We start from the raw sequence: 26,574 nt of genomic DNA on the forward strand, positions 1-26,574 counted from the left end.
TACAAGATATTAAAAACCATGTCACAATAAGAGCTGACATATTAAAAATATTACAGCCTCATGCCAGTCTAATACTGGCAGAGGGAAGGGGGGAGGAGAGTACATATTCAGGGGGAAATATTCAGGGGTAAGCTTGTTTGAATAAATAAGTTTTCAACCCCTTCTTAAATTGGGGTAGGGAGGTGGCTGCGCGGAGCTCCATTGGCAGCGAGTTCCAGAGGCTGGGGGCCGAGACCGTAAAGGCCCTCCTGGAAGTAGAAGCTAATCTAGCCTCCGGAACTCTTAGAAGTTGCTGCCCCGATGTTCTGAGGGTGCGGGGCGGATTATATGGGGAGAGGCGGTCCGTCAGATACCCTGGGCCCAAGCCATTTAGGGCTTTATAGGTAACGACCAACACCTTGTATTGCGCCCGGAAGCGAATAGGCAGCCAGTGCAGGTCTTTGAGCACTGGGGTTATATGACTGGCCCTAGACGTATTAGTGACCAGTCGAGCTGCTATATTCTGCACTAATTGCAGCTTCCGGGTATGATACAAGGGTTGCCCCATGTAGAGCGCATTGCAGAAGTCCAAGCGAGAGGTTACCAGAGCGTGTACAACAGTTTCAAGGTCCCTCCGGCCCAGATAAGGACGCAGCTGGCGTATCTGCCGAAGCTGATAACAGGTGCTCCTGACTGTCGCATTCACTTGAGATGTAAGGTGGAGCGACGAGTCAAGGAGCACCCCCAGACTGCGTACCGAGTCCTCTGACTCTGGTGTGTTGCTAACTCAAAGATAGAACCCATTCTATCACTCATTGCCTGATCTCAGGGTACAAATGGGATCTCTAGGTATAGCTGGGGACTAGGGTTGCCATAAGTCAGGACCTCCAAACCGGGACAAATGTAGGACAAATGTAGGACAACATTTTCAAATGTAGGACACTTTTATAAAAATGGAAGACACAAAAATTGCTGGTTTTAAAATATATATATAGGGTTAGATAGAAGGGGGTTAAATAAGGGGGTTTGAGAAAGGGGCGCTATAGAAGAAGGGCTAGATGGGGTACCTAGAGGGGCTTAGGGTTAGATAAAGAGGAGTAAGATAGAGAGGGGTTAGAGGGGGGCTTAGAAGAGACTTAAATAAGGGAGTTAGATAGAGGGGGTTACAGAGGGCTTAGATAGAGGGGGGTTAGATGGGCTTAAATTCTAAAGCACCACAGTTGTTCTCTCTGCAGGGCTCACACACTGCAGAAATAACCCAGTCTGACAGTACTTTAACTGCCCTGGCTCAATGCTATGGAATTCTGGGAAATGTTGTTTGTTGTGGCTCCAGAGCAGAGCTCTGCTTGTTCAGTGCCAGGAGCTGATCTGCCTGTGTAGTTTGGATATCTGTGAATTTCACAAACCACTCGGATTCCCAGTGATTGGGCAGTATATAAATAAATCATATTATTATTATTATTATTATTATTAAATAAGGGGGTTAGAGCAGTGGTTCCCAAACTGTGTCCTTTAAGAGATTTTTGGACTTCAACTCCCAGAAGCCTCAGACATGTTACTCAGTAGTCTGAGATTCTGGGAGCTGAAGTCCAATATTACTTAAAGAGCACAGTTTGGGGATCACTGGGTTAGAGAGAGGGGGGAGTAGATAGAGAGGGGTTGGAGGGGGGTTTAGATGGAGAGAAGGAGGTAGATAGAAGGGGGTTAGAGAGGGCTTAGCTAAAGTGGTGTAACAGGGGGAGAGGGAGCCAGAGAAAGGGTTAGAGAGGAGAGGGGTGTGTGTTTGGGGGGCCTTGGGGAGGGGGCTTCCAATGTCTGACGGGGGTGATCCTGGGGGGAGCCAGGGGCCCAGGAGGGGCCTGGAAGGTGCCCTCTTGCCTCTCCCGGGTGCCAGCCCCTTCCCCCCTCCTTAGCCTTGCTGAGGCTCTTCCTCCTCTTCCTCTCCGACGGCTGGGTCCCTGAGGCACCCCTCCCCTTTAGTGAGGTAGCTCTCCCAGCACTTCAGAGCCCCTTCCTTGCAAGAGCAGGAGGAGGAGGAGGAGGGCTGGGGGGCAGGGGTTCCAGGAAAGGGCCCTTTCCTTCCCCAGGCCGGGCTGCCCCAGAGGCCAGGGCCCTTTCCTCCCCTCTCCCAGCGGCCTGCCTGGATGGGCGGGGGCCACTGCTGCTGCCGACCTGCCTGGCCCTGCTCCTCCTTGCGCCTTGTTGCCCTGCCTAACTAAGCCTGCTCCTTGGGAGGGCTGGCCAGTAGGGGCAAGGCAGAGCACCAGAGCCCTCCCTTGCCAGCTCCAGCCCTGGCTGTTGCGCTTATCACAATATAGGGATGCAGCAGGGCCAGGCGCCGGGCAGCCACCCGAGGGCGTGACAGGACCGGGAACACCCCCTAGAAAGCGGGGGAGTCACGCCTCCCACCGGGTTATGGCAACCCTACTGGGGACTCAAGCTTGTAAGTAAAAAGACTAATCCTTTGGATCTTAAGGTAGGAGATATTTCTGGACAGCTGCTGACAGCATGGACACTGCTCAGTTAAACAGATCAAAGGTCTGCATCAGTATATGATAACTTCCTATCTTTCAACCAATATGTTTTCTCTGGCTTGGAGAAATGGCTCTGTTTAGTTTACATTTTAAGTAAAAAATGAAGCAATTTGGAATGGAACAATCTTGTTGGGTTCTTTTAGTGTGAGAGATAGATGTATACTAATGTAAGCCACACTTTAGCTGTTTTCTTTGAATATGCTGATCCAAACAAAGTGGCTTTTCCTCCCTTCTTCCTTTGTTCTTCATATTTACTATAATTATCAACTACCAATATACTTCAGAAAATCTGGCACTTATTATAGAATCAAAACTGCAGATAAACTTTTCCTTCAGATGATTTTACTGAAAATAATAGTGTTAAATAAGTTATTCACTTGGAACAATATCATTTGTTTTAATAACGACTTTATAGTATCTAAGACTTTAGTCTATCCATGAACATCTGTTTTGGAACTGAACGTTTGTGACTGTTAAAACCTTCTATTATTATTTGGCAGATTGGATGCATGCTAATAACTATCTTACAAATGAGAGGCTTATAAAAGTCTGTGTTAGGAATTCTTCAAGAAAAAAAGATATACTTAAGATGTTTTACGTCCTTTTCTCAACTAAACAGCCTGGTCTCTTCATGCCTTTTTTGTAATTCGCAGTATGTAATGCAAGCATGGGTTTATACTCAGAGAAGAGATCTTACAAATTCATGAAGCAGCACAGTAGTTTAAAATACTGTAAAATAAATGCAATGTCCCTTTTACTCACTACTTTGTTAGAAAAAAACCCCTTCTAACAAGAATTGTGGTATTCACCAATTCTGTGAACTGTAGAGTGTGAATCGTGTAAGCATTCTCCTGCTTTGTACTCTGTTAACAGTAATTTCTGGCTATTTTGAAAGTAAGAGGATTCAGAATTCTATCTTAATATACTCAGTTGTTCTTTGCATTTGTGTAATATCTAATATGTATAAATGGCTTTCCAAGTAATTTTAGTGGATGAGAACTCCTTTGGGCCTATTTGCTTGGCCTATTAGAAGATATCCCATTCCAACAAAATTCTTGTGATTAGGAAGGTGAGCTCCCATACTTACATTGAATTGGGATAGAATATTATAATATTTACCCATTGAACTGGAGTTTGACTGCTTATTTGAATGCAGTTTTATGTTTAAATGCTAACAGTTTTGCAAGTTGTGAATGGCTGATGCAAGAGTTGTTGTTGTTGTTGTTGTGAGCCTTCAAGTTGTTTCTGACTTATGGAACTTATCATGGAGTTTTCTTGCCATGATTTGTTCAGAGGAGGATTGCCCTTGCCTTCCCCTGAGGCTGAGAGAGTACGACTTGCCCATCAAGTGGATTTCATGGCTGAGCAGGGAGTTGAACCCTGGTCTACAGAGTTACAGTCCAACACAAACCACAATGCCACTATGGCCTCCTCCTCCTCCTCCTCCTCCTCCTCCTCCACTTTTTCTCAGTTCAGGACTCAAAGTGGCTTACCACAAATTAAAAATGACATTGTTAAATATTCACAATAGTTAAAAAAAATTAAACCAAAAAAATTAAGCCCAGGTTAAAAAAAACGTCATTAAACATTTGTGCGCGCACAAACACCATAGCACAACAATTAGCAAGTTGCAGTGTAGTGTTTAGGTGAGACAGGCCTTATAGAGTCCCTCATCAAACCTATGTCTAAAGAGAAAAGTGAAAGAAAGCAGGGTGGGTGCCAGTCTAATTTCTCTGGTAAGACAGTTCCAGAGCCTGAAGGAAGCTGCTGAAAAGGCCTTCCTCTCCTGTGTTCCCATCAGATGTACCTGTGACGGTGGTCGGACAGATAGAAGGGCATCCCCAGCAGATCTCAAAGCACAGGACTGGTTCATTAAACATTAGATAAACATTAACATATGTGCAATAATCCTGCATATATATCTCTGTGTGTCTGTGTGACAAATTAAAGTCTTCTTCTGCCCTAGAGACTGTTGATTAACCTTAGTGGACCTTTGTAAAATTAGAATGGACACTTCACAACTCATGCCAAAAAAGGAAAAATAAGAGTACATGTTATCAAATAAAACAACAGAAAAATGTTCCTGTTGGATGTATTGGGTTTGTTTTTGTTTGTTTGTTTTTTGCTTACCTCTTGGAATCAAGCATGAAAAGATTTTCCATAGGGAGCAATAGGTCAGGGTTGGCTTCTTCCAAAGAAAAAATCTGCACAGATTTATTCTGAGCATATTCCATCCTGTAATTATTTTTTTATAGATACAGAAAAGACTGTAGGGATTTAAGGTTCAGCTTAATACTTTGTGAGGATCTGAAAAAAATAAAATAAAAAACTCGTTTCCCCCTTAATTGGCATCCAGTAAAAGATGGTCATCAATTCAAGGAGTGCATGCAGGGAAAGTGATATGAATTGCTTCCAGAGGTCAAGAATGCAATTCCGAAAAACAATTACATTTTGATTCTTCCATCACTCATTTTAAAGCAACTCTTATATGATATTCTATAGAATTTTGGCACATACTCTAAGCACATGTTGAGAAGTAATGCTGCACAAACAAAGAAAGCATCCTTAGATGACTCAGACCATTGAACTGCTATCCTGTACTGTTACTGACAACAGCATTCCAAGCTACTTCCCTTCTCTGCTACCTTAGAACATTATTAAAGCAAAAGATGCAAGAGATTAAGCCAGACCTTCTACATGCAAAGCATGTGCTTGAGCTATTATCACTCTCAGCAGACAGCAGACTCAAATGTGTGATCTTCTTCAACAGCACAGAGGAATTCCCAGATGTTAACCTCACAGACACACTGGTTCATTTCAAGACCTTCTGGGCAGAGAGTCAGCTATTGGAAACCATATATCACACAACCCTGTACAGTAGCTGTGTGTGCTCCCAAGAGGCGTGAAAAGATAGCCCTAAACATTTCTGCTTATTGACTCAGTGCCCAGTGCTCTTAAAAAAACAGGTGTCTTTTCTTTAGCATCAGGACTGATGAAGCCATGGAAGGGAAGAAGCAGAGTAAGGAAGAATATACATGGACTCACTGGCAGCAGTTGCAAAAGAAAAAAGAGTGATTGTTATGTTTGACTCACTAGAATCATTGAGAAGGTGTGTCATATTGAGGATGGGGCAAGCTTGTTTTCTGCTGCTACAGAAAATAGGACCTGGAACAGGACAAGAGATTTCACCTCAACATTAGGAAGAACTTCCTGACAGTAAGAGCTGTTCTACAACAGAATATACTACCTAGGAATGTGATGGTCTCCGTCTTTGGAGGCTTTTAAACAGAGGCTGGATGACCATCCGTTGGGGTGCTTTGATTGTGAGTTCCTTCATGGTTGGGGGTTGGACTGGATCACCCTTGGGGTTTCTTTCAACTCTATGATTCTATGGGGCTGCAGCTGCCCCTTGCCTAGCTGGATTGGGGCCATGGCAACCTCGATCCAGGCTTTCAAGAGAGCCATTGCTGCAGTGGCGCAGCTATATGGTGCTCCTTCGGTGCTGCATCATCTGGGCGCAGTGCTGGAGGCGTGCACTGTTTGGAACAGCGCTCAGCATCAGGGAGCCTGGGGGGGGGGTGGAGTCGGGCATACGTCATGAGGATGCTGTGACCTGCCTCTGCCCCCAGGCCGGAATTAACCTCCTATCTTTGTCTTATTTTTCTGCCTCTGCCTCCCAATATATCCCTGTTTTAGATCATTGTTCTTGACCTTTACCAGCATTGGCCATCCAAAGATCTCCTCCTTCTTCAAATGTTCTTGCTTCAATATGGCTGTGTCTACACTGCAGAAGTAATGTAAATTGCCACTGCTTTAATTGCCATGGCTCAATGCTATGGAATTCTGGGATTAGTAGTTTTGTGAGCTATTTATCCTTCTTTGTTCGAGAGGCCTGGTGCCACAACAAACTACAAATCCCAGGATTCCATAAGATTGAGCTATAATATTTAAAGCCACATCAATTCATTCTGCAGTGTGGCAGCAGCCATTTTCTCTTCTACTACCTTTTATGCCTTAAAGAGTTCCAACTGTCCTGAACACATAAAAGGTACCATTTGTCTCTTGCTTCCTTCTGTTTCCTTCTTTATCAAAACCCATACTTTTCTGTGAAGCTTTTTGTTTATTTCCAGCTTTATTCTCAAATCCATATACTAGTGTGTTTGCTGTTTGCTTGCATTCATTCCTTGCTATCTTTGTCTCTTTCCAGCCTTCCTAGGCAAGTTGCTATCAGTGTCATACCTCCTAACATTACACAGATGAAAATTGGGTCATATGTGGCCAAGCAACATCAGACCAAGACAGCAAAGATTATCAACATGCAAATTAGGACAGTGTGTGGTGCTTCGCTTTTGCTCAAGTCTATTGGGAAGGACACAATCCTGCCCTCTTCTCACATCTTCCTCCTACCAGGTTAACTGAATGAAAACTACTTTTGCACTTTGAACTCAGTTTGCAGTAACTGAAGCAAGTCGAGGATAAGGGAAGAAAGTGGGAGAAAAAGAGAGAAACTGGGACATTTTAAAGCAGCTGAAAAAGTGAGGTGACAGAGGACTGATCAGCATTGTCCCTGCCAAATCAGAACATTTGGAGGGTGTGGAATCCCCACCCTGAACTGTGAATACAGAATTCTGGGATTCTGTAGTCCACACAGCCTCCTTTGGAGTTTATCACACAAGAGGAATTTCTCTTAATTTAGAATGAAAAGAAAGTGGGGCCAGAACGCATTCATGTGAATTCACTAGTTCAGCAAATTTACGTGAATTCGAATTGTGTTCGAACTGACTTTCCATTGCCTGAAAATAGCTTACCATTGCCCAAAATTGCATGTGGTAGTCTATCACGCAATAATGTGAAACCCCATGATTGCGTTCGGACTGACTTCCCATTGCCCGAAATTGCATGTGGTAGTCTATCACGCAATAACGTTAAACCCTATGATTGCGTTTGGATTGCCATTGGATTATACTTTCAATTTCCCTTGTCTGATAAACTCCTTTGACTCCTGGGGGTGTCATTTCTCTTTTCCCCAAGAAACAGATTCCCTTTGGTTTTTGCTACCACTCCTCCCAGTGAATTACACCTCTTCCATTTAAAGAATCACTGAGAACCCTCCTTATTTTAGGATGTTTCCCAAACTCTATACTCTTCCCTAGAGAAACAAACAGGATTCCTCAGCTGTAGTTCTCCAGAACTTTGATGCAATAATTTTGTAGTTTCGAACTGCTCCTACAGACCTCCCTTCTGAAAAAATAAAAAATCTAGCCTTTTAAGAAGTTATGAGGAAAGAAAATGCATTTGGTGCAAGGTTGCATGGTTTTAACAAGCAACTACATATTGAAAAAATGAAAATAATAACCCCCATAACTATTAATTTAAAGTTAAAGCTAACCAAAGGAGTTTCTTAAGCATGTAAAGTTTCATCCTGGTACTTTCTACATCCAAGAAACGGAAAGAGGAAGAAGAAAGTCTTGATTCACCAAAAAGGAAGGAAATATTTGAAGTCAAAGGCTTTCGTGGCTGGCATCCATAGTTTTTTGTGGGGTTTTGGGGCTCTGTAGCATCTTCTAGAAGAATTTATTCCTGACATTTTGCCAGCATTTATGGCTGGCCTCTTCAGAGATGTCAGCCACAGATGCTGGCGAAACATTAGGAATAAACTCTTCTAGAACATGGTCACATAGCCCCCAAAACCCACCAAAAAAAAAAAAAAAACTAAGGAAGGAAATACTTTAATCTACTTCGTTTGAAATTTGGCCAATTTCCTCTTCCTTTTTCCTCACTAAGGATATGGATGGATACACACACACATAACACTTGCAGGCAGTAGGCAAGACCTTGGGCTGGTTAGCTAGTTACACGCCTGGGCCAGATGGAATGATCTTCCTCCTAGTTTATTACAGGTGCCAATGGCGGGGTGCAGACCGCCAAAAAGAGGCGCTTCCTTGGCACCTCTCTTTGCTGCACAGGAGCACCTCTGCCTACACATGGCGCTGCACAGCTGCGCAGCAAAGAAGGTGCTGTAAAAAGTGGCTCCTTTTTGTGGCGCCACAAAACACCAGACAGCTCCGTTACGTCGCAGCTGCGCAGCACCGTTTATAGGCAGCGCAGCTGTGACGTAATAATTGTGCGCCCCGTTTGTATGGCGCTGCACAACTGCGGCATGCTGACAACGTGCTAGGGTTGCGGGGCATGTGCACGCGGCACCCCAAGGAAACACTAGCACGTTGTGTACACGCTGCAAAGGGCCCATCTATACAGGGCCAATAACAGCTTTCCTCCATAGCCAAATAATACTACTGGAATGGAGTAAATTTTCATCAGGATTGTGGCGATTGGAAACAAATTTATCCAGTCATACTTCTTCTTTTCCCACACTGCTGTCAAAGCTTTGGAAACAAATAAATGAAATGCATTTGCACATACCAGCTGTGTTGACCCTTAAAAATACTTCTTCAATATGTTGTATTTGCTGATATGTTGCTATTGTCATGAAGAGGCTCTATCGGACAGAAACTTCATTAATCAGTGTTTCAGAGGAATGCAGGAGAGGGAGGAAGCTTCTACTTCTCTTGTCCTTGCTGATATGAGGTTTTTTCTCATTCTGGTATGAAAACAAACTCCTGCTTTATCATTGCCTGAAGACATGATCCAGCTGTCCCCTGCTATGCAAGCAGTTTGCCGTCTTCCTATGTTCTTGACATCTCTTCTGTTGTTGCAGCTAAAAGATCACTGGTGGCATTTGGCATTTTCCCATCGAACTCAGTGTTCACATGTATATAAGGTAGCGTGTGAAGGCAGAACCAAAAGCCAGGGAAAGCATGACAGCTACCAATTCCATGACTGTCATGAAACCGACCATGTGGCAAAGGATGCAAGAGCAAAGAAGAACCCAGATGGTGCAGCAAGGAATGGAGTCTATGGACATGAGAACTTTCAAATGCTTGATAGGTCAAGCAGGAGGCAACAGATGGGCCCCAGGAAACGGGAAGTTGTTAAAGGCAGAGCTGATGGGAACTACCCAAAGTGAGGCCTCAGTCCAAACAAGCAGAGGGCATGCAGGGAGCCTGGGAGGAAGACACTGCTTGCACACAATGCAGAGGGAAAAGAAACCGAAGAGCAGCTTGGGGACTGTAACTACCATCAGTCCTAGAAAATGAGACCAGTGGTGAAGGATGATGGAAATTGCTGGGGGCCTGCAGGAAAGCACTCCCATACAATACATGCTTTAGAAGCTGTTCAGTGGACAAAAAATGAGAATGGGGAATCACTGTTGTATTAACGTTTATCACATGGGGAAATCCCATGCAAAAACGGGAGTTTAAATTGGAAAAAAACTGCAAAAACGGATTGATTTTCACAGGACGTCATTGTTAAAATAATGTTAACCTGAACGGAAAGTGGAAGGAAAGTAGACAAAAGCTGTTCCTTTTCACTTTCAGAAAAGTCCAAAAGTCAAAAGGAGAGGCTTTGTTTACTTTCCAGTCTGTTTAACACAAGTTTAACAACAACCTGTGTGAAAAATCTATCTGCTTCGCGGGTTTTTCCTGCCTTTTAAATCCCATTTTTGCATGGGATTTTCCCCGTGTGATAAACTACTAAGAAGAAGAATAGAAAGCTTCATGGGCAATTGTGTGTGTGAACACCTTTATTACAATAGTTTGGTGGTTACAACTTGGACAATAGAATGATTCTAGTTCACTGCATTGCATTTTAGGCCCTATTAGTGATGATCCTCTGTTGTAATTTAATTACTCTTTATCCATTGTTTAACAGACCTTGAACCGTTTATCCTTTGGTAGGTTGTGCTTCTGCATTCCTTCTAGCTATTACTGTGATGCAGAGGAATCTGCACTCTAGAGCAGAAAGGTTACCGACAGAAGATCAAAACTGAAAGCAGCAGAAAGAATTCATTCTGAGACTTGTTATGTCACTGGACGTCTGACAATTCATTTTTGATTTATTCATGGTCTGTGTTTTCTATGAAACTGGGGAGACTTGCAGATTACTTTTGCTCTGTTCCAAAGTGGTCAGATATGCCTTGTAACAGATGACCGGGGCAAGAGGCTTTGTTGTGTTGCTTCCATGTTGTTGTTGTTGTTGTTGTTGTTGTTGTTGTTGTGTGTCTTCAAGTTGTTTCTAATTCATGGCAACTCTAAGGTGACCTTGTCATGGAGTTTTTGGCAAGTTTCTTCAGGGGAGGGCTGACTGTTAAGCTTCATCCTGGCACTGTCCACATTGCCATCTTCTGAGGCTGAGAGCATGTGACTTGCCCAAAGTCACCCAGTGAGTTTCCATTGCCAAGGCTGGATTCAAACTCTATATTTGCCAGATTGGTGCACTTTCCTATAGGAATGAGTCTGTCTAAATGTTGTTTGGTTGAGGGGAGAGCTCAAAACAGGGCTACCGTTCTGGACATGTTAAGCATCTAGCTTCCATTTTTGGTGGGTACAAGTTGTTTTTGCAGAACATCACAAATACATACCTCTATAAACTGACAGCAGAAGGGGTCAGAGTACTACTGTACATTATTTTACTGTATTTAATCCAATATTATAATTGCATGAAGTAAGAAAAACATTTAGTGTAAAGATAATTAAGAAAATCTCTGAAAGGCCTGTGGCCTGTTAAATGTGCTCCTGAAGGTGTGCTTGGTAATGTGGATTTAATTGTAAATCTAATAAACACATATCTACTTTTTATCATGACTTTAAAAAAATGCCTTCATGTTGCTATGAAGCTGCTGTGGGAAGATAGTAAATAACATTTGTCCCCAAACGTGAGGTGCTTACCAGGAAGTTCCAAGGTTTTCTTGGCAAGATTTGCTTTTCTCTATGACTGAAAGAATGTGACTTGCCCAGAGTAACCCAATGGTTTTACATGGCCGAGCAGGATTTCGAACCCTGGTCTCCAGAGTCATAGCCTAATTCACAAACTAGTATATCACACTGGCTTTTAATTCCAGACAGGAGTATAATTTCATGATCCTCCTTTGCTCATGCAAAAACATCATGACTTCACACCAGGGGTAGGCAACCTTTTTGAGCCAGGGGCCGGATTGCTGTCCCTCAGACAACTGGGGGGCCAAAGCCAAAAAATAAACAATTAAATATTTTTTTTAAAATTAAACAAATAAATAAACCGGGACAAATATAGGACAAAATTTTCAAATGGAGGACACTTTTTTAAAAAATGGAGGACATGTGAAAAAATTTGCTGATTTTTTAAAAAATGTTAATATAAATGCATGTTTCGGAGGCTTCTATAGACAATTTCCCCCCTTGCCCGCCGCTTGCCCCCCCTTGCCCGCCTCCTCCTGATAGGCCAAAGGCCCCACACCCTCACGCGAGAGGCCAAAGGCTTCGGCGGCAGGACTGGGCTGGGGCCGGCCCCAAGGCCTTGCTGGGCTGCATTCGGCCCGCGGGCCGCAGGTTGCCTACCCCTGCTTCACACCTTCTGTGAAGAACCCACTGTAGACTTCATTATTCCGCTTGTCTTTTGTTCTGTATCAAAAACATATGGGTCATTAACCAGAACTTCTCATGTCCAGAACTGTGGCTGGGTGGGCTGACAATAAGAGTTGTACACAGGTGGAGTGAAAAGCACAATATTGCTGTCAACAATCAGCAGAGCACAACATTTTAGTTTTCTTTTCAATGTATCTAAGGCGCACTACAGACCGTCCTTAAATGATGGTCTGGCGGCGGTGCTGTTTGTGCCGCTGGCAAGCCGTAGCGAATATACCGCGTGGCTTGGCGGTGGCAAGAAAAAGAAGCCGCAGAAAGCGGCTTCTTTTTCCAGTGCGCGAGTGATGCCACAGTGCGCCATTGCCACACTCGCGATGTCACCTGGGTGCTGCAACGTGCGGACGCTAGGCACCCATCACGTCAAAATGGTGGCGCCCATGTGTATAGGGCACCGCCATTTTTACGCCTCGTCACGTGTGAGGGGCAAGGGGCGTTTGAAAGTGCCGCCCCTCGCATGTGACGGGGCACCTCATAGCGCCCGTTTAAATCGGGCCAAAGTTTCTGGTTTTAATGTTTCCTTCCTTGCCTAACCACCTAACTCAACAGAAAAGAATTTTATCACAGATTTGGCCAGGGGCTACTGTCATAGATCATTAAAAGCTATGGATTGCTCTTAGAAGAATGGGAGTGCCACAAGATATGATCATTCTGATACATAACCTGTATTTAGGACAAGAAGCTGCTGTTAGAACAGAATATGGAGAAACAGAACAGTTCCCAATTGGCAAAGGAGTCAGGCTATCACCCTATCTATTCAGCTTGTATGCAGAAGCACAGAAGCTTAAACTCAGAAGTAGGAGGAGTGAAGATCGTGGGAGGGAACATTAACAACCTAAAATATGCAGACAACACAATACTACTAACAGAAACCAACAAGGACCAAGAGCAATTATTGAAGAATATTAAGGACAAAAGTGCAAAGCTAGACTTAATGCTGAACATTAAGAAAACAAAAATAATGCCCTCAGACGATCTAGAAGAATTCAACCTAGATAATGAGAGCATTGAACTAGTCTAAGTGTTCCCATACCTTGGATCAGATTTTGACCAAACGGAGAATGCAGTCAAGAAAACAGAAGACTGGGATGGGCAGCTATGAAAGAACTAGATGAACATTAAAGTGAGGCTAATCCATGGCACTGTATTCCCCATCACCATGTATAGATGTGAGAGCTGGACACTGAAGAAAATTGACAGAAAGAAAATCAATTCAGTTGAGATGTGGTGTTGGAGTAGAGTGCTGAAGTTACTGTGGATGGGCAAGAATACAAACAAATGAGTTCTAGAACAGATTACCCCTGAACTCTCTCTGGAAGTAGGATGACCAAATAGAGACTGTTTTACTTAGGCCGCATCACAAGAAGGCATGAATCATTAGAAAAAACAATGATGGTGAGAAGGGTAGAGGGCACTAGAAAGAGAGGAAGACCACACACCAGATGGGTAGACTTTGCAAGACTTGAGCAGAGCAGTTGAGAAGAGTGGAACTTGGAGATGTCTCATCCATAGGGTCACCATGAGTCAGTCAACTTGAATATCCCTCTTAATATCTGGCTTGATGCTGGGAAGACAATACATGGCTGCTAGAAAATTCCACCAGCAAGCATAAGTATGAGGAACTCATCTCAGAAGGAAACCATGTGTTTGCTAAACAATGTTATCTCTGGACCACTTTCTGGCCCTTTGCGCAGCAACCTCTATCATTTATCTAGCCATCATAGCTAATGATGTGGGATGGTGGGAGTCACGGACCAACAACATTTGAAGAGCCATAAGTTGTTCACTCCTACTATAAGAAAATTACAAGTGAGTGAGAACATAAGCAATGCAAGTGGTATGATACAATTTGTCAAGACAAAAAATCAATTTACTTGGAGCTATAAGGCTCTGTGGTTGCCATCATTCTATATTTTTTCTTAATCAGCATTTCCTCTCCCCCACCGTCTACAAACTGTATTGCCAATTATTTGAGGATTTGTTTATAAAAAGTTTTTATTCAGAGGAATATGTCGAGAAGGGTAACATCTTAATCAGTGGCTTGTAGGGATAAAATTTAAACTGAGGCAGAGAACCTAGGGGCTCTTGCATTTTTTTGGCAGCAAATTATAAACATTTCTTCATGGAGTGAGTATGAAATTTTACTGCCTGGTTTTAATGAGGGATATCTCAACCATTTTATTGCCCTTTTCTGTCGCTGTTTGAATGAAACAACGGGAAACCTGTTCATAAATTTATATCACTGGACATTTTTGTAGGTAGGGTTATAAATAGTTTTTGACGCTATTATTTATTTGATCTTCTCTTTACTTTATAAAAATGTGTGTTGCTTTGCCATGCAGAATGTTACTACTCAGTATAAAATGACATGAGTCAGACAACAAATAACCAAATGCTTACAGCAAAAGAAATGTAAAACATAGACCTGCCTATACCTAGAAACTTAAATTGCTAGCAGAATGAGCATGCTACAGGTTCTTCATTCTTGTAGAGCGTATATGAAAGTCTCTGCTGTTCAGTGTTTTGTGATAAAGACAGTCCAACATTTTGAAATGCTTTGTAGGAACATTTTTAGAGGAGAATGCTAAGGCGGACATGGAGAAAACAGATTTCGTTTAAGATATTTTGCTGTCTGAAGTAGGGAATAAAAATGCTAATACATTAAATAACTAACTTCTATTGCCCTTTCCCCAAACCCAACATCAGGTGCCTGATGTTACAGTGATCCCTTCACATTCACTGGGGTTAGCAGTGAAGGATGCCCGTGAATGCTGAAAAACAGCAAATAAAAAAACGTATTTTTTTTACCTAAGAGAACACCTCTCTTGGAATTTGCAGTCCACCAGTGCAACTCTATGGTCAACATCTGCCAGAGGTTCATCATAAAATCATGCTGGAGGACCTACAAATGCCTAGAGAAGTGTTTTTTCTAGGAACTTTTATGTTCTCTGGCAGACCTCTGTGATCAACTTCTGGCAGAGTTGTGCTGGAAGACCTAGAGATTCCTAGAGAGAACATATTAATCAAAACCTCAAATAATCATATCTGCAAAAATCAGAGCTCTACCTCTCCTTGGTGTATCCTGTCTGCTGAACTTAGCATAAGAGAAAGGGCTGCAACTAGGGTTGCCATAACCCGGTTGCAACCGGGTTTTTCCCGGTTTTGGCGGCACCTGCCCAGTCACGGCACGGGTGCTGCCAAAAACCGGGAAAAGCCCGGTTGCAGCGGGGTTGCTAGGCAACCCTGGGGCCTCGCTGCCCTCCTCCTCCTTCACCCCACATGGCTGCGCGGAGGAAAAGGAGGGCAGCGAGGCCTGGGGCGGAGGAGGCTGCAGGGAGGTGGCGCCTCTTGGGCGCAGCCACGCCAACCTCCCCGCCTCCCTGCAGCCTCCTTCCTGGTCCCTGCGGGGGCCAAGAAGGAGGCAAGGCCCCGATCCTGGCCTCCGATCGCGGCGAGGCCCGGGGCCCAGGCGGGGAGGGAAAGCCTCCTTAAGTGCAGGCTTTCCCTCGCCGCTTGGCCTCCGCTCCCCGCCGCGATCGCGAGGGAAAATGTAGGACATAATTTTCAAATGTAGGACACATTTTGTGTGTCCTATGTTTGAAAAGTTTGTCCTACATTTTTCCCGGTTTGAAGGTCCGGCGCTATGGCAACCCTAGCTGCAACCACCAGGATAATTTAGCTCACCCAACCACTTCTGATCCAGAACTGTGCCAGAGTATCTGAAATACTCTGTGCTACGCATTTAGCCACTTCATCTGTTCTTCCTAAATAATGTAATACTCTCCAACTGTCCTAATGTGGCAGTAACAGTCCCAATTAATCCTCTGTTGCCTCACTCTTTCAACTTCTTTTAAAATGCCCGTTTATTGGTCCTCCTACTTTCCTTCTTTGTCCTCAGCTTACTTCAGTTGCTACAAGCTAGGCTGAAAGTGCAAAAGTAGTTCACACTTGGTTATCTCAGGGAGAAGATCTTCCCCTGCTCTGTAGATTCAGGCAAAAACAACTGCTGCAACCTCCCCTAGCTTGTATGTTCTTCGTAATTACAAATGTGTGCCATCTTGCCTACATTTTGTTGTTGCTTACCCACATGTGTCCCATTTTTCATCTGTAAATTTTTGGGAAGTGTATATTGTAGCTCTTAGTAGCAATGTTTTATGTAAAGAAACAGCCAGGTGTACTGAGTTTTTCTAAGACTGTATTGAATTTCTATGTAGATAGAATATATCATAAGATTAAAAGTCTAATATGATACACACATACACATCCTCTGTATTTCACTGCATTGTACACAAATAGACACATGCACAAATACATGAGATGTTGTTTTTTTCTGGGAGATTTAACTTCAGGTATGCAGTATTTGCTGCCTGCAATGAGTGATCTATAGGTTTTATAGAAGTTCTGAGTGTGATCACATAGTGAAAATATACACACTGTATTATTCTGTTCAGGGCATGATGTTTAAACAGCATGTTGAGAAACAACCTCTAAGTGTTAGTAATGTAAACTGACCTTTTACCCATCTGAAAATATGCATGTTAGTCTAAAGGGCCCAAGCTCGACTCAGGCTTGCATCCTTCCGAGGTCGCTAAAATGAGTACCCAGACTGTTGGGGGCAAATTAGCTTACTTGCTAATTAGCTTACTTGCTGTTCACCGCTATGATCTTTGGAATAGCGGTATATAAATAAAACAATTATTATTATTATTATTATTATTATTATTATTATTATTAAAGGTGTTTTAGATAGCATGGATGGAGCATTTTATTTAGTCCATGGACACAAATTCGAATCTTGAGAAATTCTTGTTTTATTCTTAGTAATTTCTAGTGCTTTCGGATGTGGAAGAAGGGGCATGGAAATAATGTAGTGGGAAATTATAAAAGTACAGCCAAAAGGGGGATCATGTGAAAAGATACCATACCTATTATGGATATAAGACAAAGCTGAATATTTTCCTATTGGCCGTAATCAAACCTGTGCATGTGTATGTGCCTTCAAGTCACCTGCCAGTGTATGGTAACCACATGAATTTCATGGGTGGTTTTTTAAGGCAAGAAATGTAAGGTACTACACCTAAGGAGAAAAAAATGAAATGCATCAATAAATGATGGGTGACAGCTGGTTTGACAGTACATGTGAAAGGGATGTAGGAATCTTAGCTGAGCATGAGCTTGATAGTGTGATGTGGCAGCTTAAAAAAGCCAATGCAATTCTAGGCTGCATCCATAGGAATATAATATCTAGATTGAGGGAAGTAATAGTGCCAAGCATATTCTGCTTTGGTCAGACGGACCTAATACTGTTTCCAGTTCTGGGCACCACAATTCCAAAAGAATATTGAGAAGCTGAAACAGATCCAGAGGAGTCCAACCAAAATGGTGAAATGTCTAGAAGCCTTGCCCTCTGAAGAACAATTTACGGAGCTGGTATGTTTAGCCTGAGGAAGAGAAGATTAAGAGGTAACATGATAACTGTGTTTACATATTTGAAATGATGCCATATAGAGGATGGAGCAAGCCTGTTTTCTGCTGCTCTAGAGACTAGGGCATGGAACAGTGGATTCAAACTACAGGAAAAGAGATTCCACTTAAACATTAGGAAGAACTTCCTGATGGTAAGAGCTGTTCGACAGTGGAATATGCTGTGTCAGAGTGTGTTGAAGTTTCCTTCTATGGAGTTTTTTAAACAGAGGCTGAATGGCTATCTGTTGGTAGTTATTTGATTGTTTCTTCCAACTCTATGATTCAGTGAAATACTCAGAGGTGGTTTTGCCAGCTCCTTGCTCTGACATATAACCTATAGCAGCAGGTATTTGGTGGCAGTCTCCCATCCAGTCTACCCTGCTTAGTTTCCAAGAGCAGATTATGATTTTTAACTCTTCTAGTCTTAAATACCCAGGTTTTTTAAGGGCTCTCTCTCTCTGATGAAAATAATGATATTGAAGAATGTGTATTGCATGTTCACCTGCTGTAATTCCACCCGTTTTGTAGATTTAAAATAAATCACATTGTATTAGTTAAATGTGAATGCAACATAGATATTGACTGCAAATCTTGCCGGTTTATTGTTTTATCTTTTTTTTTACTGTTGTACAATATGTTATAAGCTTTTCAGTCTTAAATCTTAAAACCAGCTAATGCTGTCAGATTAAAAACTAGAAAGAACTCCTGTACCTTAAATGGTTGTACTGCAGTTGCTAACTGTCAAGTGAGCTTCAGCTTATGGAGATCCTTTGAATGAGAGATCGTCAAGTCACCCAATCTGCTCAGGTCCTGCATACTTGGGGTCCTGGCTTCTTTGATTGAGTCTGTCTGTCTGAGATGCAGCCTTCCTCTTTTCCTACTGCCTTCCACCTTGTCAAGCAAAATTGTCTTTTCTAGTGGGTCCTGTCTTTTCAGGATGTGTCCAGAGTATGACAGTCTCAGTTTAGTTATTCTGAATCTGGGGATAATTCCAGCTTTATATCCTCATGGATCCATTTGTTTGCCTTTTTAACATATCACAGAACTGTTCTCTGGTGCTACATTCCAAATTTTCTTCCTATCAGCTTTCTAATGGTCATGTAAAAGATGTAATTTCAGCCGGTGTTGCTCATCATGCAATCAGGTAACAAGCAACACCTACTGAAATTGCTTCTTCTACACAGCAATTAAAGGTACCAGACTTTGCTCCAGTTTTTACTTTAGCAACCAACACAGAGATATATTGCTGTAGGTCACATTTTGTGTGATGGCATTTTATAAGACCATGGGAGATAGCTGAGGTAAAAAGGTTTTAAAAAGCCCCAAGGATATAGATGGGAGTGAAGAATAGATAAAACATGAATGTTTCATATCCATTCTTTAAAATGGAGTATTCTCTTTGTGCTCTTTTTAAAAAAATGTTTTTAAAATGTGCTTATGTTTGTTGTTGCTGTTGTGTGCCTTCAAGTCATTTCCTATTTATGGTACTCCAAAGGTGATCCTATCATGAGGGTTTCTGGGGCTGAGAGTGTGTGACTCAGTGGATTTCCATGGTTGAGTGGGAAATCAAACCTTGATCTCCAGACTTGTAGTCCAGTGCTCAAACCACTACACAATACTGGCTTGTGCTTTTACACACTATTAAACTATTTAACATTCAGTCTAATAACAAAGGGAAACACAACCACATTTGGGTTCAAGAATGGAGACATTAGTGAACTGAAGACACCAACCAGCCTATTTAATGAATGAATGCTGGTTGAGCACTGAATCTGAGCAGTCTGGCACTGAAGTCAACATGCTCTTTGGCATTTATACCAGTTTGGAAAAGTCTGCCTTTCAACGCCATGCAACAACATATAGCAAATTGTGGGATGATACCAAAGATGTATCAGCCAGTCATGAAACATCAGCCATAAATAGCCATAATGGCAAAATACCAAGCATGTCTCAAATGAAAAGTACTTAGGGTTGAATTTTTCCATACATATCAGTTTATTATTATTAGTAGAAAGCACCAGTTAGTCAATAGGGAGATCAGAATACTCTGGTAATGTTTAGTCTGCTTTTCCTTGTGATTCTTAACAGCTTAATAACTCTGCAGCTTCTAATGTCCATGTGAGGATCTATTATAGCATTTGAGGCTTTCTAGCTTTGAGTTGGGGGTGGGGGGGAATGAGTAGGGAAAACTGTTTCTCTGTCTCTCATAATCGTAGAACCCAAGATCATATAATGGAGCAAAATGGTGGGAGATTCAAGAGAGACAAATGGAATTGCTTTTTCCACTCAGGACACAGTTAAACAATGGAGTTTGCTATGGCAAGATATAGAGAGTGATAGTCACTCACCAATGTGAATGGGTTTAAAACAGGGTTGGGAATAGTATGACCCATGGGTTCCATGTAATCCTTGGGCCCCACTTTTGTGCCTCCTGAAGCACCCCACCAGTTCCCCAAATCTTGCCAATCTCTCCAAACTTTTTAAAACAGAGTGTTTAGGCCATTTTCCCCCAAACCTCTGAAAACCCCTCAACCATGGGGAAATGTATAAAAATACTTCCACCTCATCCCCACAAGCATCTCAAAACTCTATACTACTCAAATACCACTTATTTTCTCCAAAGTCGCCCTCAAATGGCAACAGGAAATAAAATCATGCCATTTCATGTCACTTAATCTTCACATAGCAGTAGCAGGCCCCTTTTATTCCCCTTTAGCCTCTAAGCAAACATCCATACAACTTGCATTTAAAGGGAATGGGAAGGATAACAACTTAGTCATACTGGAAAAATAGATCCATTTAAACAACTTTAATTTGAAAGTAATCATGGCAAACTTGACTCCCATGGACTACATTTGGATCTCATCTGAATATGACTCAGTTTGGATCAAAACAACACATCTGTAGCCAGTGGCCCTTTTGTTTGTGGCTTTGTTCTTGCTTTTCCTGCTCAATATTACCACGAAGCCTGTTTTTGCATACTTGCAAGCAATATGTACTTGTCAGTATATTGTATGTACTGGCATGATGAATGTTTTCTTGACATTTGGTTTCATCATTTATCCACACAGGATTCCAACAGTGATACCTCAAGAAAAGTTTTTAAAAGGGATGCATGTGGGAGCATTCTCTCTCTCCCTCTCTCTAAAGGTTTTACAATTAAGATTTTGTGCATAGGTAGGCAGTTCTAAAGAAATCTGCCCTAACCTAAGAATTGTGTTATCCATGCTAAACCATGATGATCTTGGCTAGAACAGGCAGTCCGTTTGCCATAACTTACACACACGGTAAGCTATTCATGTAAACAAAAATCCCAGTTAACTGATACCTTGTAATTTCTTGCCTTTTTATGCAAGAACATTTGGCGTTCTTGGGATATCATAATTTTAGCAAATTAAATCTGCCTAGCATATGCTACGAAAAACAGGCAATGGGACCTGGCCTATTTTAATATGGAATATATGTGGACTTTGATTTATTTTCACTGATGAGACTTTCATAATTTAAATTGTAAGCCTGTGGTAGGAAGAGAGAGGTTTTATTGATGCAGTGATTGTCAAGCAGTTAGCATATTATTAGATATCATATAAAACAAATATTAAAGAATTTGGAATTATTATTACTGTTATTGTTGTTGTTATCATTCTTTGTTGTTGGTTACCTTCAAGATGTTTCCAACTTGTGGCAATACTAAGATGGACCTATCATGGGGTTTTCTGCTGCTGAGAGGATGTCTGACTCAGGATCACCCAGCTAAGCAGGGGAATTGAACCCCAAACACCAGAGTCCTACTCCTACACTCAAATCACTATGCCACACTGGCTCTATATATATTGGAAAAGTATTGATAAACAGTTTACTTGACAGTGATATGAAATGTCCAGAAAGACTGATATTCTCTGAAAGAACCATCATCCTTCTTCTGTTGTCCTATTAGATAGCCAATTGGGCAACAGAGTTTTGAAAAAAATGTATTTAGTTGGGTCTCTGAAACCAGAGAGATCATTTTTTAGGGTTAACATGATTTAGAAAGAGATATTTTGTATTGGTGATCTTGTTCTGATACTCCTTGCATTAGCTTGACACTCTGAAACTGTGAAGAGTTATGGTGGTTGCAGGCAGACCGGAGAGTGAATTTTTGTCTTGTTGCTAACCAGTTTGCTCAGTTCTCATAATCATGGGCTACGGGGTGGTTCACGCTTGCACAGTTTGATTTTCTTTGTTTACTTCTGCACTCTATAACCTTTGAGTGTCCACCCTCCATTTGACTCACCCTGGAGGGGATGTATCCCCAGAAATGGGGAATTGGTTCACTGGGCATGGATTGTTTGGGCAGAATTCATTGTTTAGGAGTCCAGTTGTATCACTGGCTGTGAAAGGATGCTGGACTCTTATCAGTGAAAGAGCTGGAATGCTTCTCTGCAGTGTACCATGTACTGCATCATTCACCAACAATAAAGCTTATCTTACACTGATAATGTGTGTCAGGGCTTAGTACCAAACTCTTGAGCAGGCCTGGAATTGCACCCAGTTCTGACACACAAGAGAAATTATCGGACATCTGTCCTAAGCTTCTTTTACCAGTGAACATGACTGACAGTTATATAGCAGGTGAGGTTAGTGTAAATAGTGCAGATATTTTTTTCAATTTATTGTTTAACTAGCAATCATAGAATTAGAAAAACCGAAAAGGTCAACTAATACAGTCCCGTGAATGCCTAATAGGTGTCCATTACTATGGATTTGTTGGTTGAATGTTCATAGGTCTTTGATGCTGGCACCAGATACTGCCAAAAGACAGAACTGATGTTTGGCTCCCTTGGCAAATAAAACATCTTGCCAGCAAAGCAGACCTAGGAATAATTAGATGACTGATACTGAGACTTTATAGTTTTTTAATGGGTAAATAATACGTGTTGGTTTAGTTTGTCTATTTTCTGATTTTATCTGATTTTAGACTGCTTGTTTATGGTACTGTTGCATACGTTAATTGTGTTTTTATCATGTTGTAAATTGTGTGGAACACTATAAAAGGAAAACAGCATATAAACATTTTGAACAGATAAATAAGCAGCTGCTTTATTTCCCAATCAAAAGTGTAAGCTTTTTTATTTTTTAAAAAACATAAATATACGATGTAGGGATTTTCTGTTATAAACTATAAATTTATAAATTTATAAAAGAATTATAAATTCTTGTTATGGTTTGTTTATTAAGTAATTACTTCCCCTCAGTAAGTATACTAGGAGTAAATGGCAATTGGGAGGGTTTTTGTTTACTTTTGTTTGTATAAGAAAAGCTATAAAAATGTCCAGTAAAATATTAATTCAGAGAAGGAAATTAACCATATTTTCTCTTCTGCTTGTTTCTCAAGTTTTAAAAACTCTTTTTACTACATAACTACTTCTGACTGCTTGATGATGCTACCAGCTATGTAGGGTAGAAGTCATCGGGTCCTCGAGATGATCTTGGATTGCAGTGATGTACTCAAGTCAATTGACTCAGAGTCAAGTCAGACTCAGGTTGCTTCAGTAACTCGACTTAGACTTGACACCACAATAAATAATGCACTGATTTGACTCAACTCACTGACTTGCTGGCCTAATATCACTGAGCAACATTACAGAATGGAAAAAAGTTTCTCTCCTTTGAACAATGCCTCCACTTCGCTGCTTGTTGCCTACCGGCCATGTGACTAAAGCAGTACTTTACGTTTGCCGTACAAGAAGCTACTGCTTCCTGTAGACTCCTGCCCCAAGGCTATTGCCTAACACGTTTGCTGTCCCCCTCCAAGAAATGCCCTCCACATTATAGGGAAAAGTCTTGTCTGCTGCTCCTATGAAAACCTTTAGAAGTCTCCTCGAATCTGCAGAAGGGACAGGCTTCTGGGGAGACCTCAACCCCCACCTCAAGCCCATTGCCTAACATGTTTACTGTTCTCCTCCAAGTAACGTGCCCCACATTCTGGCTTTCAGGTGGGTGTTGATGTCTACTCAGCAGTCAGTCCATACCTGTCAGGTATACTCAGCAGCCTGTCCACCAGAGGAACCTTCTAATGCTTTTCCTAGGGGAAGTGGGCAAGGAAAGCCAGGGCGTGTTTCTTGGAGGGGAACTGCAAACACATTAAGTAATGAGCTTAAGGAGGAGGTTGAGGTCTACTCAGTAGTCTGTCTCTGCTGCACATTGGAGGAGACTTCTAGGGATCCTTCTGCTTCAAGCCTTTGCCTAATACATTTGCTGTTTCCCTCTGAAAAATGTGCCCCATGCTGTGAGGATGGGTCTTTCCTGTCACTCCTAGGAAAAGCTTTAGAAGCCTCCTCCGTTTTACAGTAGGACAGGCAGCTAAGTAGACCTCATATTTCTAAAATGTCATCTTGGTAAATTGCCTATCATCATTTAGGTTTTTTAAAATCTAATTTCTGGATTTTCTAGTTATTAAAACTCAACATCCACACCCACACCCTCCTTTTTTCTGTTAAAGTTGGCTTCCGGATCTGAGACAGTGACATCTCTAGGGGGGTGCGCATCACACCAGGAGACACCCTAAGATGGAGTAACACCACTGCTCCTGAAACACCTACCATCTGGCAGAAACAGGCTGTGGCATTCATCTGTATCTCTTTAAAATGCTTTAAGAGATGGTGGGAGTGGGCTGAAGCTCAGTCGGAGGAGAAAGGAGAGGCCCTAGATGTTTTTAAAATTTAAATTTTAAATTTTAAAATGTTATTTTTAATTTTTTAATTTTTAAAAAATGTTCTTTAAATCACATTTTAATAAAATCTTCACTATGTATATGTAAATACATTTAGGCTGTGCATATTCTATTGTAACTTGAAGGTGTAATTTTAATTTTGCTAATTGTTATATGTCACAATTATTAGCATTATATTCAGTGGTTTATGGGCATTAGGATTTATGAGTAACATTAGTACAAAAAGCATTATTAAGAATTCAGTAGGGTGTGAAATGGGAGGAGGCCAATGGGGGGATGACACCATGAGTAACCGCACCCTCAACCCTAGGAACACCAATAACCTGAGACTTGACTTTAACGTATCTTGCAAGGACTTGAGACTGGAGTTTTAAAACATGAAGGTAGAGAGTTGAGACTTGACTTGAGACTTAAGGCTGGTCATTTATGTGAACTGGTGTAGGTTTTTGCAGCTTTTAATCAATTCCTTTTGTCTGCACATCTCCTGAGCTCATTTTTACATATTCACATGTATGCGATTTCTGTTGGCCAAACGCATCACCATTATTATTTTTTCTTTGGGTGTAAACCAAAGGATATGTACAAATATACTTCCACTTCTGTTGTCAGGTATCTCTCCGCCTTACCTTCCTACAGGTTAGCATTTAAACTTATTCCCAATCACCTGTTGTTTGGGTCTTTTTGATTACATTTAAAGAGAATGGGAAGGATAACTGTATGCTGCAAAGTTTCCTGAAAGGAGGAACTTTTCATCTCCCCTCCCCACGCTTGAAATCTGGAGGAACTAAGGCAGAATTAAGCCCTCCCTTCTCCCAGGCAGTGGGTGAGAGAAGTCAGAGTAAATAAGGGGGGTGGGAAGATGCTGCTGGGAGGGCTCCACCTCCCTTCCTTCTAATGCAAGGGGGCTTTAACTATTTAAATTCCCATCATCTTCAAGAGTGGAGGAGGGAGTGGAAACTAAGGGGCAAAACAGATGGTGGGTAAGGGGTGGATCTGTGCCTCCCTTTTGCTCACTGGATTGGGGCTGCAGCAACCACATGCACACCCCCAATCCGCCTTTTTTTTGGGCCGCTTCTTTTTGGCCCAGAAAAAGGGCTCCCTTCCCCATTTTTTCAGTGCAGCGTATCTAAACGCTATGCCGAAGAAACGTTGTGACACCGCCCTCCGCTTGGTCAAGTGGGTTGTGTGATGCCGTTTTGAGGGTAGAGTTGGAACAGGGGGCGGGTGGTCGCCATGCCCCTACTCCACCCCAACACCATCCCTTTTGGCCAGTCTGTACAGCCCCATAGTACCAATTTTGAATGGTCAGTTCCAGTCTGAAAAAAATAATAAAAACATTGTAAAATGCCAAGGAAATTAGGTAAACCCTACCTGTACCTAAGACCAAAGAAATCTGCCCCCCACCCCACTCACCGTCCATCTGCTGTCTGACATGCTAAGGTGTTAGAAGAGGATGTCTACACAATTGATAATGCACATCCTTCCGGATACTGTGTTAAAAAGTGCAATATCCTTTTTCTTCTGAGTTTGAGGATTTCCCCCTTCCCCGCCACCATGCCAAAAAAGGATTAATATATTAATACTGTCTGCACCAGTCACTCCCAAGGCAGGCTGATCACATGGTACGGTGCCACTGGGTTATTTTTATTTTATTTTTGTCACCTCCCCAACATATATATGCACTGTTGCATAAACACACCACCAGCAGCCGCCTGCTGCCTAGATGCTTCCCAATGGATGACTGCTCCTTTGATCAGCTACACAGTTGCACCTGCAATCCTTCACAGGGACAGGGCATCAGAACATCAGTGTGCCCAGTAAAACACTGGCAGAGCACAATCATGGGCCCACCTACATGCCCCCTTCACCCCGTGCCTCCTCTTGGACTGTCCAATTTGTTTATGTTGTATGCTGTACTTATATCCATTCGAGGTGTCAGACTGTCATTTTTTAATTTTTTTTTTGCATTGCTGTCCCAACTGCCTGGGTACACTGACTCCATCCTTTTTAAATGCGCATCTGCATTAGTGTATTTATATGCAGCTTTAGTGTTAGGGTTAGAATGGATAGCTAACTCAGAATATCCCAGCTTCTTTTTGCTCCAGTTTTTAGCCTCGGAGCATGGCTTCCATTTAGTTTCCACCCCTTTGGAAGTATGCATCATCTAAAAGTCCTGCCTTCAAAGTGGATGGAAACCACTTTATTTGGCCCATCTGTTTCACCCCATCGTTCTAAAAAGATAACTTTCCCAAGCTCTAGAATGGGGATGAGTCCAATGGATATGTGTGGGCACAGTCTTTCTGCATTATATGTGTGCTGTATTAAACATAAAGCATGAAAGGGACTCTAGACAGAAATATCT

The 26,574-nt window shown here is 42.1% G+C and overlaps 1 protein-coding gene across 1 annotated transcript in view; it reads left to right on the top strand.

Annotated features, from left to right (window-relative positions):
- Positions 1–26,574, top strand: part of CCBE1 (collagen and calcium binding EGF domains 1) — a 183,789-nt gene that overhangs the window by 97,780 nt on the left and 59,435 nt on the right. The window lies entirely within an intron of this gene.

The sequence above is a fragment of the Sceloporus occidentalis genome, unplaced genomic scaffold (assembly GCF_023333645.1).
Source record: "Sceloporus occidentalis isolate IW3139 unplaced genomic scaffold, rSceOcc1.0.p SCAF_1, whole genome shotgun sequence".
In the NCBI taxonomy this organism is placed as follows: Eukaryota; Metazoa; Chordata; class Lepidosauria; order Squamata; family Phrynosomatidae; genus Sceloporus; species Sceloporus occidentalis.